At 37.7% G+C, this 21,621-nt stretch overlaps 1 protein-coding gene across 1 annotated transcript in view; it reads left to right on the forward strand.

The window, feature by feature from the left end:
• Window positions 1-3,352: 3,352 nt before the first annotated feature.
• Window positions 3,353-21,621, forward strand: part of LOC131962849 (fucolectin-like) — a 23,979-nt gene continuing 5,710 nt past the window's right edge. The window contains exon 1 of the mRNA XM_059327943.1: window positions 3,353-3,765. The gene's annotated coding sequence lies outside the window, so the exon portion shown is untranslated. The remainder of the gene's footprint in view (window positions 3,766-21,621) is intronic.

The following is a 21,621-nucleotide window of genomic DNA, read 5'->3' on the forward strand; positions in this document are numbered from 1 at the left end:
TTCAAATAAAAAACACATCAGTGTCATTAATTTATTAAATAAAAAATAAATAAAAATTGTATGCCTCTTTTCTATTTGCATCCTTCTGATTTAAATTTCAAAATAAAGTTTTTCAACAGGCTAATATATTTTAAAATAAAATAACCAATAAATCTAGTATTAGCGGTAAATGCACCATCTTATACCAGCGGGTCAGCTTTTATAGTACAATAATAATATAATAATTTGATATTGGCTCGCAGTGTAATAAAACTACACTGCGGGCCAAATTTGGCCTGCGGGCCAGAGTTTGATACCCCTGGTTTAAATGTACCATTACACTGGTAAAAGTTCTTATACTGACTGATTGTTTGCTTGTCTGGCTGAATGATGAACCAGCATTTACACTCACAATGCACCAAATTAGGTTCACCTTGCTAGTACCGGGTTGGATCCATAGACTGTATATGAATAATGGACGTTCCTGTGACGTCACCCATTGGTTTGTCGACTGCCAGTTTGAGGCATTGAGTTAATCGTTACACTTGTTGCCATTTTGCTTTACGTGTGTCACCATCTTGCGTCGCCATCTTGTTTTCGGAAACGGCGAGCAGACCATATTTGGACTGTGGAGGAGGAGAGGGATCTGATCACTGACTACAGCCTCTCTACACCTCAACCTGACTGAAAGAAGCTGCTGCTAATTCATGTTAGCATTAACTGGAGCATTAACTGGGATGTTAGTTTTGGCTAGCAACAAACAAAACCAAAACTTATGTTACTGACCTCAGAAAACTGAGCAGCGACTCCTTGGAGTGTCTGTTAGTCCAACCAAACACTGAACAAGACATTTTTACTGAACAAAACGTTCAAATAAACTGTCATTAAGTGAAAATACAGTAAAAGGGTCAAAGTTATGAGACCAAACCGCTAACCGCCCTTATTTATATCTATATAACGTTATATATTACTTTTTTGACATGTTCCTATGGATACGTATTGTTCTGCTTCCCTCCTGATGACAGCTCACCATGTTAGCCACCTGTCAATCAAAGGTAGCCACGCCCCAAATCATACGATTCTTTATCTTCTATTTTCTTCTAAATGGGGCCATTATTTACACTATTAACATCAAATTGTCTTGAAGAAGATGTTTTACTAGCGATTGAGACCATAGTGTTGTCCTAAAAACATTTTCTGAGGTAATAAATCTTCTTTTATTACCTCAGAAAAGTTTTCTCATTTTGTATTGAAATGGATGGAGCCAAATGCTTCTGCAGCGGCCGTCAGCGCCCCCTGCTGGAATTTTTGGTAGAATGCAGCTTAAGGCACTTCCTGGTTTGCCTCCCTGATCAGACCCGGAGGTTGCCGCCTGGTTGGACCACGTTTGACAGATTGTATGCCTCCTTTCAGTTCCAACTAGAACCTTTATTTTTAAGAGTGTAGTGTGTGGTGTTCCTGTTAAGCTATCTATCCTCAGTGAGAATTCAGCACCTGTGTCTTGTCTTTGCTGCAGATAGAGACAGATAGAGAGCTGAAAACGCTCTGCAGCTGAATATGAAATATGCTAATGAACCGACATAATAATAACCCATCATCACACACGGCAGAAAGAAAATGAAAAACTTTGAAAAGGGTTTTGTCTTTTTCCGACCTTGTTTCGAAACAAAATTGTAATTATCTTATCCTCACCGGGGGGAACATTTTCTGGTTTTTGAGAAATAGTGCTCACATCAGTATATTCTAAGCTGCATTAAGCCATCATTCAGAAAGGAAACTAAGTAATTTCCTTTTTTTTTTAAAGGATACACACCAAACATTATGGATTACTCACAAAGTATTTCATGAATATTATGATTTCTAAGCTGTTTATTACCTGCAGTAGGAAGTGAACACCACGCCTCACACAGCAGGGGAAGATGCAAATAGAAAACATTCAGCTTAGTGGCCTGCAAAGGCAGATAAAATCTATTTCAAGAGACTAAAAGACAAAAAATATATTGAAATCATTGTATTTATAACCTGCAATATCCCCAAATAACAGGCAACAGAGTTACTTACAGATTTGTTATTATACACTTCATATAATATGGACATATCACAAAGCCACAAGAATGAAATTCTGAAAAATGAATACAGACTCATACTGTACGCTCTTCCATTATGTTAACTTGGTAGCAAATGAAATAAAGGGGATTCATTTAGTTAATGGCCCTCAGAGAGCCGTTCCTCGTTTGAAGAATCACTGGGTTCATTATTGATGCTCACCAGGAGCTACGCTTAAAAACGCTGTAGTGTTCCTTCATCATGTAATTGCAAAAAATATTTAATTAAAAAATAACACAGTGGAATTTTAATAAACAAAAATAACTCTCACTCGCTCCTGTCAAATCTATATTTTATGTTTACAACAAGTGAAGTCATTTACAGTAAGCTGCTATCAGGAAACTAAAAACATTTGCAAATAAATTAAACCTCTATGGTACGCATTGTGCATTGTGTTTTTTGTTGTTGTCCTAAAATAAAACATAAATAACTAAATAAATAAACATAATCTGAAGAAATTATATATATATATATATATATATATATATATATATATATATATATATATATATATATGCTGCCATGCTGATTCCAAAATGGTTCATTGTTCCCTAGAGGCAACATAGCAATTTTCCATAATGGAGCGCTGTTGCCTCAGGGCAACAGTTGCATTTTAACAAGTTTCCATTATTTGATTAGAAAATAAATTGCATGAAACTATTGAAAATGAAGGTTTACTCACCTATATTAGTAGGAATATATTTTTTTCCAGATGGAAAAAGGCCAGGCAATGACGTTTTGAGGGATTTTTTTGTGGCGCAAAATGGCAAAGTTGTTTACTTTGGAAAAGTCTGCAGAAAAGGGTTTCAATATGGTCTCCTGGAGGTCAAATCAAAGCATTGCTATTGGTTCCCTCGACTCTTCCCTCTTTATTTAAAGTATCGCATCACTCAACAACATGCATTGTTGAAATTTGACAGGCCAAAAATGGGTATGTTGCCTGGGGGCAACATACCCATACCATAGATACAAATAAACATTTGCAGAGAAATTGAACATTTGCATGAGTTTGAATGAAATTGTCCATTGTATGCAAACATACATTGAACATGCACTAAACATACATTAAAATTAAACTTAACCTACAGCACAGTAGCCATTTAACATAGAAAAATGAATTAAAATTAAAACCTTTGCTAAAATATTAAACATTTGCAGATAATTTGGAAATTGCAGGGAAATTAAACATTTGCAGGAAATTAAATAATGTGCAGGGAAATGTAAATACATCTGCAGAGAAATTAAAGGTTTGCAGAGAAATTAAATTTCAACAACTTCTCAACATGGTATCCTAACATTATATTTAGTATACTCCTACTAATTGAGCCCGCAGGTTAACAGGTTAAACAAAGACAACACAAGGGTTAAGAAAGTCTGCAAAAGGAAATGTGCTTTTTCTTCACTGTGAATATGTTCTGACCTTCAGATGGAATATTTGTGTACATGTAGATTGGAGGCTGCTTTGCCTGACAAGATCTCCACAGACTTGGTGAATTTGGGCAGAAGCTTTTGATTTGTAAATTAGTAGTAATGTGCTTTACATTTCACATTTAAATCATCTGAGTTTATTAACATATCTCCCATAGCATGTGTCATTAAGTGGTGTTTCCTGGGATCATTCTTCAAAATTTGATGACATCGGAAGCATGCAGAGGCTAATGACCCGCAAAGATTTTTACCGTGAGTAATATCTTTCATTTTTTTAAATCTGATGTGAGATTAAACAAGTTATTTGTTAGTAGAGTAGATGTACCAATCTAATACTGATTACAATGACATACAACAAAGATAGGTTTTTACCATCTTAAGAACATACCCAGAGTCCGCCCGTTTCTCTCCCAGGCCAACACGGAGGTGCTGATGCATGCTTTTATCTCTTGTCGTTTAGACTATTGTAATGCTCTGCTCTCTGGTCTTCCCAAAAACAGCATCCACAATTTACAATTACTACAGAACTCAGCCGCACGCGTGCTGACGAGGACCAGAGGGCGGGAGCACATTACACCGGTTTTAAAATCACGGCATTGGCTCCCCGTGTGTTTCAGGATCGATTTTAAGATTCTTTTATTAGTTTTTAAATGTCTTAACGGTCTTGGGCCATCTTATCTATCTGATGTGCTTTTATCATATCAACCCTCGCGGGTCCTGAGGTCCTCAGGCACCGGCCTTTTAGTCATTCCAAGAGTTAAAACTAAAACCTACGGGGAGGATCATTCAGTGGAACAGCCTGCCAGAGGACATCAGGACTCAGAGACTGTTGATGTTTTTAAAAGGAGGCTCAAGACCCACCTGTTGGTCTAGCTTTTAACTGATTATTTTACTATTTATTTATTTATTTATTTCCCGTTGTATTTCAGTTGATATCATCTCCTGTTGTTGTTTTGTTGTTTTTTAGTCTTTTATTAGGGCCTCGGGGCAATCGCACCGAGCACTACTGTTATACTGTGGATTTTTTCTTCTTCCTCTTCCGGACGCTTTTCGTCCCGCTACTAGTCCTACAACTTGAAGAGTTGCAGGACAAATTATATATCAAAACGTGCGGTTTGATCGGGATCGGTGTGCTATTACTTTTTTTCTACAGAATACGAATTTTTCGCGACGTCAGTCGCGAAAAACTGCTCAAGATTTTGCATTGAAGTGAATGGGACGGCCGACAAAAAATGAGCGAAAAAGAACATTAATTGGAGATTTTTAAAAGTCTACTTCTCCGGCATAATTTCACCTAGAGACTCCATTTAAACTTTAAACAGTAGACACAGAAGAGTAGACACTCTTGTGTATCGGTGTATTAATCCACGTTTCGATAGGTCATATAGTTTTTAGGACAGTTTTTTCTAGTGTGTATCATGTGTCATCTGAAATGTCTTAAAAAATAGAGCATATAGCTCGTGATTAGCGGCACACACACACACACACACACATATATATATATATTTATACATATATATATATAGCTGGTAGACATCAGCATGCCAGTGCTGTCAATAGCCCCTTTCATAGTGTGGTCCCGCAAATGTCCCGCTATATTGCCGGAAAGATCTGTGCCATCTTTTCACCTTTGGGCGTTCATAGTGATCCTGGGAAGGCAAAGTGATATTCCTGCCCATTCATAGTGCAGACTGGCGTCGCAGAAAGAGAAGGGAGGAGACAATAGTGGGAGGAGACTATAGTGGGAGGAGACGATAGTGACGTGCAACAGAGCAGCAGCAGTGCTGCACAGTAGCACAGTGCTAACAGGCTAACAGTTAGCTCTGTAGCAGTACAGTGTGTATGTGCTAACAGGCTAACAGTTAGCTCTGTAGCAGTACAGTGCGTATGTGCTAACAGGCTACAGAGTTAGCTCTGTAGCAGTACAGTGTGTATGTGCTAACAGGCTAACAGTTAGCTCTGTAGCAGTACAGTGCGTATGTGCTAACAGGCTACAGAGTTAGCTCTGTAGCAGTACAGTGTGTATGTGCTAACAGGCTAACAGTTAGCTCTGTAGCAGTACAGTGTGTATGTGCTAACAGGCTACACAGTTAGCTCTGTAGCAGTACAGTCTGTATGTGCTAACAGGCTAACAGTTAGCTCTGTAGCAGTGCAGTGTGTATGTGCTAACAGGCTAACAGTTAGCTCTGTAGCAGTACAGTGTGTATGTGCTAACAGGCTAACAGTTAGCTCTGTAGCAGTACAGTGTGTATGTGCTAACAGGCTAACAGTTAGCTCTGTAGCAGTACAGTGTGTATGTGCTAACAGGCTAACAGTTAGCTCTGTAGCAGTACAGTGTGTATGTGCTAACAGGCTAACAGTTAGCTCTGTAGCAGTACAGTGTGTATGTTCTAACAGGCTACACAGTTAGCTCTGTAGCAGTACAGTGTGTATGTTCTAACAGGATACACAGTTAGCTCTGTAGCAGTACAGTGTGTATGTGCTAACAGGCTGCACAGTTAGCTCTGTAGCAGTACAGTGTGTATGTGCTAACAGGCTAACAGTTAGCTCTGTAGCAGTACAGTGTGTATGTTCTAACAGGCTAACAGTTAGCTCTGTAGCAGTACAGTGTGTATGTGCTAACAGGCTACACAGTTAGCTCTGTAGCAGTACAGTGTGTATGTGCTAACAGGCTAACAGTTAGCTCTGTAGCAGTACAGTGTGTATGTTCTAACAGGCTACACAGTTAGCTCTGTAGCAGTACAGTGTGTATGTGCTAACAGGCTACACAGTTAGCTCTGTAGCAGTACAGTGTGTATGTGCTAACAGGCTAACAGTTAGCTCTGTAGCAGTACAGTGTGTATGTGCTAACAGGCTAACAGCTAGCTCTGTAGCAGTACAGTGTGTATGTGCTAACAGGCTACACAGTTAGCTCTGTAGCAGTACAGTGTGTATGTGCTAACAGACTAGCAGTTAGCTCTGTAGCAGTACAGTGTGTATGTGCTAACAGGCTAACAGTTAGCTCTGTAGCAGTACAGTGTGTATGTGCTAACAGGCTACACAGTTAACTCTGTAGCAGTACAGTGTGTATGTGCTAACAGGCTAACAGTTAGCTCTGTAGCAGTACAGTGTGTATGTGCTAACAGGCTAACAGTTAGCTCTGTGGCAGTACAGTGTGTATGTGCTAACAGGCTAACAGCTAGCTCTGTGGCAGTACAGTGTGTATGTGCTAACAGGCTAACAGTTAGCTCTGTAGCAGTACAGTGTTTATGTGCATGGGTTCACTTGGACACTCAGTGGACAATTAGCGATGCCGGTTTGTTTATGATCCGCGGTGGACACCATGTGTACAGTTAGCATGCCGGTTTGTTTAAAATAAGCAGCGGACGCTGTGCACAGTTAGCGACAGCGGACGCAATGAACTGTGATTCTGTTACTGTCGGACCAAGTGGGAGGTGTGTATTAGACGCCATGTGCGATGTCAAATATTCCGCCTTGCCAGGACGGCTGATTCAGAGAGGTCCTGCTTCGGTCCCACCAATTATCAAATCTCTGCCTCTGTGACTTCCTCTGGAGGGGGAACATTGGTGGGATCACTTGACCCGGCATGCCGCTTCAGGCGCGTTCATAGTGGAGGAGAGACGTTATAGAGCCGTAAATGTTGCGGCATGAAATGGCGCTATGAAAGGGGCTAATGTGAGCATGCTAGCATGCTGAAGTTGGCACCACTGTGCCTCAGTACAGCTTCAGAACTGGTGTGAATGTGAGCTTCACATTTTTTCTTTGTCTTCATAGCAAAGATCAACATTTCCAAACTTCACCAAAGTACTCCGGCTTGGACTTGTCACTAGCACGACACGCTTTCAAGAAACTGGTACAGAAGGACCGTGTTTTTGCAGAGGTGTGTAACTGGAATGAATGCAGAGTGCATGAAAGGTTTTTATCCTCTCAAACTTATCTGCATAAAATATACAATGTGTTCCGGTTGAAAATGTTAACAGTAACTCAGAAGTGTTTGAAAATGATCAAATCATCCTGATATTCTTCCCTTGCTGTGCTTTCCAAACCAACAGGTTGAGGCGGCTGTGCTGCACCTGCTCCCCTCTCTTGAGGAGCAGCCAGTGGGAGTGGAGGGCTTGAGGATCTACCTGCTCCTCACTGAGCTCCTGCATGTCATCCACAGACTCAAATGGCAGCAAAACAGCACAAAGCTTGCTGAGGCGGTTGCAGCTGCTGTACTAAACTTGTCAGCTGACGACCTTAATTCTGGCAGTGGGAATTAATTGGATCCTCCTTGTTTTTTCTTTTTACCCTTTTTGTTTATGTTTGGGTCTTGAATATTTCATTATGTAAAGAGGAGAGGTACAACTCTTTTTTCTTTATTTTTTATTTTTTTTCCCACATATTTCTTATCTGTAGTAATTAACTAAATTGCTTGTGTAATTACTGTTATTTTTACTATTTATTTATATTTGTTATATTTAAAAAAATATATTACTATTATTATTATTATTATTACTATTATTATTTATTTATTATTATTATGTTTTTATTTATTTTTTTATTTTTATTATTATTATTATTATTATTATTATTTTTATATATATGACTGATTCCAGCAAAGGGAGGGGGAGGGAGTAAGCCAGAGGGGTGAGGGAGGTATGGGGGGAAGGGGGGTGGGAAGGTAGTTCAGATTCTTGTTTGTTGTTCTTCTCACATGCTGCCCACAGTGGTTTTTGATATGCTGTACAGTTGGAAGTGGGGTGGGATGTGGCTGTGTGTGGTTTGAAAGGAGAAGAAAATAATAAAAATTTGATCACAAAAAAAAACAACTTGTCAGCTGACGACCTGCAGATCGTAGGTACTGTCATGTCACATACATGCAACATCAGCAATATACTTTCATCTTATTGTTTTTGATATTACAGTATACATTCCAGTTGTAACCCTTAAGATTTTCATTAAACAAACTCAATTCTTCATACTATTTATATTTGGCACCCTGGTTACAGGCATGCCCACTTTATGCTAGTCCCATGCAGTTTGGGGCAAACAAAAAACTTACAGTCTTTCTCATGCTGTGTTGGCAGCATGTGTTATTCCTGCCGGATGTATATTGAACATTTCTGCAAACTGGGGTCCCTAAAATGCATAAATTGGGTGGAAAGCTGAGAAAATGAACTGCTGTGATCTCTCGGATAATGAGTCATGAAACTTTACAAGCGTAGACTACACACCTAGAGTTTCAAAGCACAGAGGATTGGTGGCTTTACTAGCTATATTGACAATAATGTAGCTACTGTTGACCTCCACTCACATTTAAAGAATCCAACAAAAAAACATAGGGAGGCTTTTATTGTGAAGCTCAGGAACTGCAACATATTGCTTTTAGCTTTAGACCTAAATTAGTTTTCTATGTTTTGTTTTTTTTGGCAGTGGACCATCATATCATCATCATATTATCAGTTATATAAATTAATATATATTGCATGTTTAGCTGCATTCTGCATGAAATCTGATCTTCGTTGCAATAATTACTTCAATATGTTCTTGACATTTGATCAGATGTCAAATAACTTAAATATATATACATTCTAAAATATATAAATATGTATAAATGCTAAAGTCTGACAATCTCCATGTTGTCTTCTTCAGAAGACTGGAGGTCCTCACTGTCCCCCTCCACCATGGTAGAACATGTCAATGTGTGGAAGCAGGCCTTCTCAGATGTCCTCAAAGCCTGTTCCTCGCAACTCTGGAGTCAGAAACCTGCTTCTAATCCTCCAGTCCATGTACAACGTTAGCATCAGTTATTGGTGGTATTTTCCACAAACGTCTCCTAAACCAGTATTCCTGTTCTCTCTTTCACCTGACTAATGTCACACCTGTTTTAAAGGTCAACAGCAGGACTGCAGAACCCCGAAAGATGCCAGAAAGCGTTTTTCATTTGTCGATTGACAAGGACTTCCTCCAAGAGGACCTGGAGCATTGGCCTCAGTCACAGTCACAACGCAGGGTAAAACAAAAAAAAAACATGGTTAAATAGATTTTACAACCCTGATTCCCCAAAAGTTGAGACACTGATTAAAATGTCTATTTAACAGTCAGTGTGATTATTTGACTTTTTGACACATATTCAATTTGTAAAGTGTACAAAGAGAATGTATTTAATGTTTGAATGGATAAACTTCATTGTTGGGACAGGGCATGCTGTTTCCTTGCTTGTGAACAGCTGAGCCTTTGAGGCCTTTCATACCCAATCATGATGCTATCACCTGTTACCAATGAACCTGTTGACCTGTGGACGCTTCCAAACAGGTTTTTTGAGTGTTCCACAACTTTCCCAGTCTTTTGTTTTTCCCTTGTGCCAACATTTTTTTTTAAATTTATTCATTCATTCATTGTTCGTGACCACTTTTCCCAAATGGGGTCCTGGGGGACAGCCGGGTGTGATAGTGTGACCTGGCGGGGTCCACCCTGGACAGGTCAACAGACTATCACAGGGCTGACAGCTAGACCCCCCATTCACTCCTACGGGCAACTTGGAGTCACCAATTAAACCTCAGTGCATGTTTTAGCACCAAGAACATTTCTGGAGGAAAGCAGAGCTACCAGCTTCTTCTGATCGCTCTAAAAAAAACTATTTCCTCATTTTCCTTCACAAAACACAAAAACAGACGTTCAGAAGAAGAACACAAGATGCTCAAAGTGAAGTTGGTTCAATTAAAGGAACTACTTTCTCTCTCAGTGGCATCAAAAGTCACAGGAGCAGCTGTGGTTGATTTCTCTGCTCTGATTGGTGGACGCCACCTGGCCACACACACACACACACACACACACACACACACACCCCGAACAGACACACACACACACACGCACACACACACACACACACACACACACACACACGCACACACACCATCCGTCATCTCTTATCTTGTTTTGATCTTATGTGGAAACAAAGGGATCATATTTGTTTATGTAAATATACCTGATGTTTCCCGAATATGCAAAGGATTGCTGCGTGTGAGTGTGACCTGATGTTGGTATAACACTGAGCTACTGTTCATTGTCCGTTAGTTCCAGCAGCAGCAGCCCTTATTTTATTTTATTTTATTTGCACAGTTAGAATGACATAAAATGACAAAGATAACATATAATGTAAAGTTCAGTAGAGGCAGAAAACCCAGATGGGCTGATTTATTTAAAGCCTCCACCTAAAATTTCATTAGAAAGTAATAAACTGATAATAGAAAAAACAAATGTATAACATCAACAAGTTATAATGACAATAACAAAAACAATTAAAAACAAAGATGAGCATGTTAAAAAAGTATATTTGTGTGTGAACTAGAATGTTAAAACAGCAGTTAAATGAGCTTTCAGACATCTTTTGAAGCATTTTACAGAGATGGAGTCCTTTGCCAGATGGGAAAAGCTTTTTATCCATCATTTAGTCCCTAAATTGAATAATAAATTGACCTCTGCATGTCAGAAATCTTGGAGGATGAAGATCTAAAGATTGACGTGTTGAATAAGAGTGAATCTGAGAATTAATTTTAAAATAAGTCTTAAAGTGCTTTGGAAAGTTTTCATGATCTGAATATACCTTAAAAATAAAAACACATATTTGAGAAATATTGATGTGATGAACAGAAAGTATGTGGAGTTTCTGAAAGAGGAACAGATGATCATGTGACTCAGATCTGGTTCATCCTAACAAAACGTTTCTGAACAACCAAAACTCTATGGAGTGTAGTAGGAAAGGTGCCCAAACTATATTACAATATGAAAGATATGGATACATTAAACTATAATAAAGTGTATGAAGACAGTTTGTAGTTACCAGATTACTAATCCTCTTAATTATACCAATAGATTTGCTTATTTTTTTGCTGACCCAGTGTATTTGTGCTTTCCAACTCAAGCTCTCATCAACAAAGATTCCCAGGAATCTTTGTTGATGACACTTGATTCATCTCAGCAGCTGAATTATGACTTTACAAGAGTCTCCAGAGCAGGGGTTCCCAAAGTGTGGTGCGTGGACCCCTGGGGGTGCGTGAGCTGCTGCTGGGCGGTCTGATAATGACACAATCCCCCCCCCCCCCCCACACACACACACACACACAATAAAGACGTGTATTAATCAATTAATTAGTAAATGCAGGCTATTCAATTTTGTGTAATTTTTTGTTCATTTTTGCATCTATTTTTTGGTTGTTTGGTAATTTTTACATGTATTTTTGGTCAATTTGTGTCTATTTTGATAATTTTGTGTCATCTTTGGTCATTTTTGCATCTATTTTTTGGTTGTTTGGTAATTTTTACATGTATTTTTGGTCAATTTGTGTCTATTTTGATAATTTTGTGTCATCTTTAGTCATTTTTGCATCTATTTTTTGGTTGTTTGGTAATTTTTACATGTATTTTTGGTCAATTTGTGTCTATTTTGATAATTTTGTGTCATCTTTGGTCATTTTTGCATCTATTTTTGGTTGTTTTTGATCTTATAATGAAGCGTAGAAGAAGTTATCTTCTTGTTCTAGTATCATTTTTCCAGCCTGTGTTATGATGATGGGGGTTGTGTTTTAGCTCCACGCTCGTTTAAATTTGCTGCAATTTTTGTTCAACGCAGCTCAAAATATTATAACATTTGTCCCAACTGATCTGCTTTCTGCCTCTGATCCTGAGCCTGTCATCATCCTCCACCTTTAATATGGCTATAAAAACTCTTATTGCATTTTGTTTTTTGAAGGTGTGGGGGATTGGGGGGGGGGTCAACCCGGTTGGGACATAGAAGGGGGGCACGGCTAAAAAAGTTTGGGAACCGCTGCTCTAGAGTATGATTTTTTGCCACAAAATATTATATAGTTAGATTTTTTTATATTCAGAGATAATTTATTTAATTTGAACCATGTAGTATATGAAGTTAAACAAACATTAACATTTTTAATCAGAGAACTAAAATTTGAGTGAGAATGAACTAGAGTTGTATCATCTGCAAACATTATTGGATGAAGAATATTTGAGACATTTGATAAATCATTAATATAAATAAGAAATAATAATGGTCCAAGAATCCCACTGCGCAGAGACGTCCAAACCACGTCTTTTCCAAGTCCTTGTTGCACGTCTAGTTTTGGTCCCCTCAAGGTGCAGACTGTCCCTCCAGACGTCTTTCTTTCAACGGATACTTGACGTCCACAGTACCGCCATGCAGGAGCTATTTCTAGTCCAAATATGGTCGTTGTGGACGTCTTTTCTACGTCAAATTATAACTCATTTTAGACTTTTTTTTACTGTACTGCTTTAGTTCCAATGCATAACCAAATGACGCTACAGTAAAATGAGCTGGTACAGGAAAACAGGTTCCTACCTTCTGGACACGATTCTACAGTCACATTCATAATAAATCACAATCCAATCCGGACTGTTTTTTCACCCATTTTTTATTGCACACGTCAGTTGACAATAGTTACTATGCTACTAAACAGCAGGCAGCATGAGCCTCAAGTTAGAAAAACCGTGTTAAAAAAATAAAGGTACAATACAAGTACTTCAAAAATAGGGTTAGTCCTGATTGACTATGTACAAATATAACAATATAAAATATATACTGTATATATATTATCAATAAACCCTATATACCTGTATATATTTATTTATATATCTCTTTCTGTGTCAAACTTCACAAATTCACATGATGAAAATAAATCTGGCCCTTTCTTTCTATTTTTACACAACTGGTTAATATTTTAACACACACATTCCCTTTGTGTGTTTTTTTAAATGAGTATTATTATTGATGATAAGATGCAGAAACACCGAGGACAGCAGCTACAGTGTAGAAGCAGTAAAACAACAGTGTGACAGAATCAGACCTGATGCTGTGAAACCTTCCGCTCCTTTGGCTGCATGCTTCAAATGCTCTGAAGCTCCTGATTTGTTCCTCAGCGGCCAAACTGTCAAACTGCATGACTCCATCTGCAAGAACATAAAGACAAATGAAGAAATAAGTGCTGGAGCCGCGGAGCCACAACCGGCTGGAAATAAAGCCTCGATCGGTAACAAGAAAGACGGCCATTGTTGTGAGGTAGCTCGATGCTAACTTCCATTAGCGTTAGCGGTTAGCATCCGCTGCTAAAACCCTCCTGCTCGTTAACACCGGAGGCCTGTTGCCGGTAACGGTCGTATAACGGCCCACGGCTCCGGATTTATTTCTCGCTGGTTTCGTTGCACATTAAACAAAATCGGCCGTGTTCAAAAGCTAACGTTAGCAGATGTAATGCTAACTGTAGCAACAACAAGTTTGAGGTATATTAACACAATAAAGCTAAAACGGCAAACGCTATAAATACATAAATGAACATTAAATTAACTTATGGGTCTATGGGCCGACCGAACTTACCTGCAATGTAGTGGACGCTGATTTTCGGATTGCTGTGTGTTGTTGTAGAGGTGGAAGGTGCTCAGAGCCACGCGGACATTTGAATTTCACCGGCTCTTATGACGTACCTTGATGACGCAATGCCTCAGCCAATCACAATGGCGTTGACTGTAACACACCCCCCCCCCCCCCCTCCCCCAAAGACACCTTTATTGTTGTAATAAACAGAATAACACTATTTTAGAAAAGAAAAACAGGAAAATGTAAACAAGCAAATATATTACTTTTATTCAAAAATAATGTTTAATCACAAAATATGTCATCATGTCCATACTACTACTACTACTACTATTATGATGATGATAATAATAATAATAATAAATTATTATTATTATTATTATTATTAATAATAATGTAAATAAATAAATTACATCATGTCAAATCCCTTCCCGTCTTAGACGTCGAAATAAGTGACCTAGCCCGACGTTCAAATGTTCAACTGCATGTTGACGTCCAAGTGGGGTCATGATTAGACGTCCAAATAGCAGACCTAGTTTGCACGTCGTGAAGTGGTCCAGAATTGGTCTTGGACCGACGGACGCCATATAGACATGATGTGCACGTCTATCAGACGTCTAATGTTTGGTGGGATGGATCCCTGTGGGACCCCACAAAGTAATGTAGCTTTGTTGGAGTAGCATCCATTAATACAAACACACTGTCTTCTGTTTGAGACATCGTTCTTTAACCATTCAAATGTAACATCATGAAAACCATATCTAAGCAGTTTTTTCAATAAAATATGATGGTTGACTGTATCAAAAGCTTTTGACAAGTCAATGAATGTACTACAGATAAATTCATTATTTTCTAATGCAGAGGTAACTTTGTCAATCAAATGAAGCAAAGCCATATAAGTGGAAAACCGGAAACCATACTGATGTTTGTAAAGAATTGAATTAGAATCTATATGAGAAAGGATCCTTCTGTATATGATTTTTTCTAATATTTTTGAAAAACATGGCAAAATAGAAATGGGTCTATAATTATTAAAACAACATGGATTGTCCGCTTTAAACAGAGGAATAACTTTGGCAACTTTTAAATCCTCTGGTACAACGCCTGTTGACATAGACAGAGAAAAAATGTAAGCCAGCGGCTGCAAAACTGACGGCTTGACCTGTTTCACAAGCGATGCAGAAATATCATCATGGCCAGCTGATGATGTTTTTAGTTATCAATAATGTCACTTATTTCTTGAACATCAGGAGGCTTAAAGGAAGAAATAGAAGGATAGTTTCCTGTAATGAAATCCAGTGGATGACCGCTGCTAGCAGGAACTTTACTAGCTAATTCATATCCAATGTTAACAAAAAAATCATTGAATTTTTGAGCTATATCAAATGAATTATTAAAAGAATTGTCACCATCTAAAAAGATTGAAGGTAACTCTGGTAGGTCTTTTTTTCCTCTATGCAGCAGCTGATTTATAACTTTCCATGTGGTTTTAGTATCATTTGAACACCTCTTTAATTTTTCACAAAAATATTTCTTTTTTGCAGATCTAATGGAGTGAGTATATTTATTTCTGTAAGATGTATAAACACCGTGAGTAAGGGGTGTAGGATTTGAGACATATTTTCTGTACAGTTTATTCTTTTTCTTCAGCAGTTTCATCAAATCAGCTGTAAACCGGCTTACTAAAGTCCTGACTGTGATTCCTAGTAGAGCTGCCTACTGGAAAACATTCATTGGAACTAAAGCTAATAACTTTCATAAAATGTTGATATGCAAAATGAGCATTTTTTTCTTTATATACATCATTCCATGAAATACTGGCAAGCATATCTTTAAATTTAGAAATATTTGACTTGCTCATATTTCTTTTGTACAACTTTTTCTTATTTTGTTTAGTTTTATTAGACTTGATTAAAGAGTATTGGAATATAGGGAAATGATCTGACAAATCTAAATACAAAACCCCAGATTTCATTCCTTCACTTAAGTTGTTTGGTATCAATCAGAGTTGCTGAATTTTCCTTTATTCTTGTAGATTTATGAATAAGAGGGAAAAAGTGACTAGAATAAAGAATATTGAGAAAATCTGTGGTTAATGTATCTAAATTATTTTTAAAGAGGTTTATATTGAAATCTCCTAAAATATAACAAAGTTTTTCCTCCTTGTTTATCAAATCAAGAGAACAGGACAAAATGTCATTAAAATCTTTGACAATAGAGTCAGGTGGGCCATAAATAACACCAACTAAAACATTTTTCCCACTAAAGACACCAGAGAGCTCTACAGAAACAGATTCCCCCTCAGCCCTCGGTGACTTCAGGGAAAGATCATCCCTCACTTTAAATTCATAGTCAGCAAGAAGAACCAGAGATAGCCCACCTCCTCATCTATTCTCTCTGACGTAGTGAACTGAATTGTAATTTGGTAATTTAAATATTTCTCTAGAATCTTCTGTAAGCCGTGTTTCAGATAAAGCAATAACAGAGAAATTATGTTTAAGTAAGGATAAATAATGAATACATTTGTCATAGTTGCAAGGAAGACTTCTGCTATTCAAGTGAAGAGTGGAAAATATATTAGAAGGCACAGAAAGAAATAAGTCATTAAACTGAGTTTCATCATAAAACCTGCAAAGGTTAGTGACCTCTAATGACAAAAAAAATGTATATCAGGGTCAACATCAAACTTGTAAGAGTCAATTGCAGAGGAATGAAAAGGCTTAAAAATCTGGTGATGAGGATGAGATGTGTTGCAGTCGTCCATACAGTGTAAATGTGATGTAGTGTGGATATGTCATTAAAACCAGAGTAGTGTATCAATGAGACATGGTGGGCACCACTAGGGGTTGGCCCTCCTTTGTTGTGGAGGGTTGTGAGCAGGTGGATGGACAATAAGTTTGTCATATCTCAAATATGCAATGTCAGCTCTCTCTCCAGCTGCCTTCATTGCAGGAGGAGATCTTTCCTTCTCTGTCGGACGCTTTCAGGAAAATCCTCCTTGATGAAGAAGCCGGAGCCCTTCAGGTTTTATCTTTAGTTTGTCCTTCAGCCGCAGGAATCTGACCACAATGGCTCTGGGCTTTCTGATGCTGTTCCCGGCTTCCCAGTCCTGTGAGCCCAGTCCAGCTCCATTTTCAAGTGATCCAGTTGTCATTTTTCACCAAATAGTTTTCTCACTTTTTCTTCAGATTCAGACACCTTGTCTTTCACAGACTCTTTGACGCCGTCCACAACAATATTATGCCGTCTTGTCTTCAGTCTTGTCTGAGACTGAAATCAAACTTTTACAAATTGTGTCCAAGTCGGTTCTGGTTTCATTACAGTTCTTGGACAAAGTGCAACAAGAGATTTTAACATCATCAAATTCCTTTTGGGTCATTTCCAGACTCACCTTGAAATCAAAAACTTGCTTTGACAGATCATCTATCCTCTTATTAGAGGAGTCAACTATGATCTGTACACAAGATTTGAAGCTTTTTTCTTGTTGTTCAAGCAAAGTTCTGTAAAAGTCCTTTTGCTGATCCAGTAATTCACGCATTTGAGCCATGGAAACATCTTCCTCCGTGTTGTGATTGGAAGCTTTAGGTGGCATTGTTTGGTGATGGAGGCCTACTAGGCCTGAAGATTGTGCAGTAGAGTCCCAGTCCCAGAAACACTTCACAAAAAAACTAAAAATAGCTACCAGTTTTACTGTAGATAATTGATTAGACTCTTATTACTTCAAAACAGTAGCAGATATTTGAGTTCTTAGGGAGGATTCCTGAGATTTTTGTTGGATTTTGTTGGATAAAACCAGCAGGTGTGTGTGTCCTCTCTCTCCAGCACTAATTCGTGATTTCGAGTTCTTTTGCAACTGCCGTTGGCGTCCCCTGTTGGATTTCTGAAAGAATGCAGGCTTAAGGCACTTCCAGGTTTTTCCTTCATTGCTCAGGTTATTGGCTACAGTCCAGAAGAAGGGCTTCTTGTGGTCTTTTTCTGAAACTCCAACTGATTTATTGCATATTGTGCTTCATTTTAATATGACAAATGATGATAAAACTCTAGTAATTAGGGCCTCGGGGCAATCTCCCCAGCACTGGTCCATACAGCAATATCTGTAGGGACCAGTGCTGCACTACTGTTATACTGTGGATTTCTTCTTATTCCTCTTCCGGACGCAATTTCGTCCCGCTACTAGTCAAATTATATATCAAAACGTGCGGTTTAGAGAGTGTTAAAGTTAAGATACGCTGCAGTAAACTATAGTGTTTTTAGTCCTGATTTAAAGGAGCTGACCTCACATCTACAGGTAGATTGTTCCAGGTGAGGAGCAGAATAACTAAAAGCTGCCTCACCTGCTTAGTTCTTGTTCTTGGGACATGCAACAAGCCAGTTCCAGAGGACCTAAGGGGTCTGGATGCTGCATAGAGAGGGAGCAGATCAAGCAGGTCAGTTTTTGAGCAAGGCTCCTAACCCCCCACGCAGCTCCCCGGGTGCTCCGGATGCTGCATGCTGTGTTCACTTGTGTGTCAAAAGGATGGTTAAATGCAGAGTTTGCATTTCCCCATTGTGGGATTAATAAAGTAATTCATAATGAAACTCTTATCATTGTTATTCTTATTAAAAGCTAAATTCTCAGGAAAGAACATTAATCTTTATGTGTCATATTATCAGCAAGTATACCCAAAATAAAAAGAGCTGATCTACGTTAAAGTTGATCCCCAAAACCTAAAAGTATTTCATTTTAATCCTCCCTCTCTCTCTCTCTCCCGTCCAGGTACCGCCTTTGGCCCACAGCTTGTCATCTGTAGTCTTGTTTTGACCTTATGTGGAAACAAAGGGATCATATTTGTTTATATAATTATACCTGTTTTTTCCCGAATATGCAAAGGATTGCTGCGTGTGTGACTGTGACACGATGTTGGTATAACACTGAGCTGCTGTTCATTGTCCGTTAGTTCCAGCAGCAGCAGCCAGTCTGAAGAGTCTTCCTCTCATGAAGCCAGAGAGACAACAAGATGCTGATGATTTTTCTTCTCCTCAAGTCTGCACCAGGTAAGTCTTTCTCTTCTTTTAGATTCACACTACATTGATGTATCACAACTCTTTTATGATGCCCTTCAGTTACATTATAACTGATGGAGAGACTAAAACTGAGCTGATCTCCTTTTTAAAAAGCAGGAATCAGTCACATCTCTCATTGTTCTGAGAAATCTTTTAGAGATAAATCAGTTCAAATATGCTCAGTTTTTCACTGCTGATACCTGCACTGATTAAACCTCTGAAGTCAGGAGATTTAGGTTCATAATAGTCAACTTCCTGCATTAATGTCTGTCTGTGTTCAGCATCTTCCAGTCTGTCCTTACATCACATGCATGGCTCCTTTTTCTACACACAAACTAGCTATCAGTCACATTTTACGTTTTATTTTAATTAACAAAGTATAAAGCTGCCAGGAACCCAAAATACTAACAAAAGATGCAGCTTTCTATGGAAATGTACCATTTTTAAAACCATTTATACACACAAAAACAGCAGAAATATAAATAATAAAACTATCTAACAGTCTATTTGCATGTAAATTAAAAAATAGTAAAAGTTTTCATTGTAGAAAAAAAATTCACATCTTAAAAATGGTCTAGAAACATAAATGTGACACTGTGAAAACTCCTGTGATTTCACTTAACTGGCTTTCTCAGCTTGTCTACATATCATATATAAATAGTTATACTGTACATAAAATATGTGTATTATCAATAAATAGATGGAGTCCAGAGGGTTAAACTCACTAATTTTTTGTTGCCGTGCGGAGCCCTCAGGCAAAACACTTTGTTATACAAAGTGGCGTTCAGTCCCAGCGAGGCAAGAATCCTTGGCTTTTTAAAACTTTTTACCCTTTTATTTGTCTTTTCTATCTCTAACTCTGTTTTTGGATTGAGTTTTTATGACTATTTTATTGTTTTACTGTTTTTAGAATTTTATTGTTTTTATTTATTACTATATTTGTGTATGATTGTATTCTATTTTAATAACTGTACAGCACTTTGGTCCACTGAGGTTGTTTTAAATGTGCTCTATTAATAAATAGACTTTGGCTTTTTTAACTTTGACTTTAGCTATATTAGACTATTCAGACCCCTCTAGAGACTCTTGTTCAAAAAAGCCAGCCGTCTCTATATAATGTAGTTCTCCCATATTCTGATATTTACGGTAAATTCACTGAAACCGCTCCAAGCTAGCTGACATGAAGGATAAACACTTTATTGTCATTCTTTATCACCTTTTTTCAGTATAAAACTGTTACCAGCAGAGAGGATATGGAATAAATAAATGAATAAATATGGAAATACGATTGCTTGCATGATATTCACAGAACTGTTCAATTTATTTTGTAATAATATCACATTATATTAAAATTAATAAAAATTAAACTGTAGTTGACTGTTTCCAGTCACTAATTCCACCGCAGGTTCATTCTACATGACTTCAGTTTTATTCTCACAAACTTACAGGAATTTTCACTGTGGAAATTCATAATAAAATGCATTTGAATATTAACTGTACAGTAAAATATTACATTATATATTTTTTTAAATCATAAAAATTAAACTGTCTGATTCCAGTCACTTCACTGCAGGTTCATTCTACAGGACTGCAGGTATATCCTCACACATTTACAGGAATTTTCACTTTGGAAATTCATCATAAAATGCACTTCAATATTTACTGTACATTAAAAATTTTACATTAAAAATTAATTAAAATTCAACTATCTGTTTCCAGTCACTAATTCCACTGCAGGTTCATTCTACGGGACTGCAGGTATATCCTCACACATTTACAGGACTTTTCACTGAGGAAATTCATAATAAAATGCATTTGAATATTTACTGTACAGTAAATATTAAAGTGCATTTTATTATGAATTTCCACAGTGAAAAGTGCTGTAATTTTGTGATAATATACCTTAAGTGCCATAGAATGAACCTGCAGTGAAATTATTGACTGGAAACAGACAGTTTAATTTTTATGAATTTTTAAAAATATAATGTAATATTTTACTGTACAGTTAGTTGAAGTGCATTTTATTATGAATTTCCACAGTGAAAAGTGCTGTAATTTTGTGATAACACACCTTAGGTGCCATAGAATGAACCTGCAGTGAAATTAGTGGTCATTTAATGTAATAACAGTTACAGATACACACACACACACACACACACACACTGGTCATTTAATGTAATATCAGTTAAAGATACACACACACACACACACACACACACACACTGGTCATTTAATGTAATATCAGTTAAAGATACACGCACACACACACACGCACACACACACTGGTCATTTAATGTAATAACAGTTACAGATACACACACACACACACACTGGTCATTTAATGTAATAACAGTTAAAAATACACGCACACACACACACACACACTTGTCATTTAATGTAATAACAGTTAAAGATACACACACACACACACACACTGGTCATTTAATGTAATAACAGTTAAAGATACACGCACACACACACACACACACTGGTCATTTAATGTAATAACAGTTACAGATACACACACACACACACACACACACACACTGGTCATTTAATGTAATATCAGTTAAAAATACACGCACACACACACACACACACTGGTCATTTAATGTAATAACAGTTACAGATACACACACACACACACACACACACACACTGGTCATTTAATGTAATATCAG

The sequence above is a fragment of the Centropristis striata genome, chromosome 24, assembly GCF_030273125.1.
Source record: "Centropristis striata isolate RG_2023a ecotype Rhode Island chromosome 24, C.striata_1.0, whole genome shotgun sequence".
NCBI lineage: Eukaryota > Metazoa > Chordata > Actinopteri > Perciformes > Serranidae > Centropristis > Centropristis striata.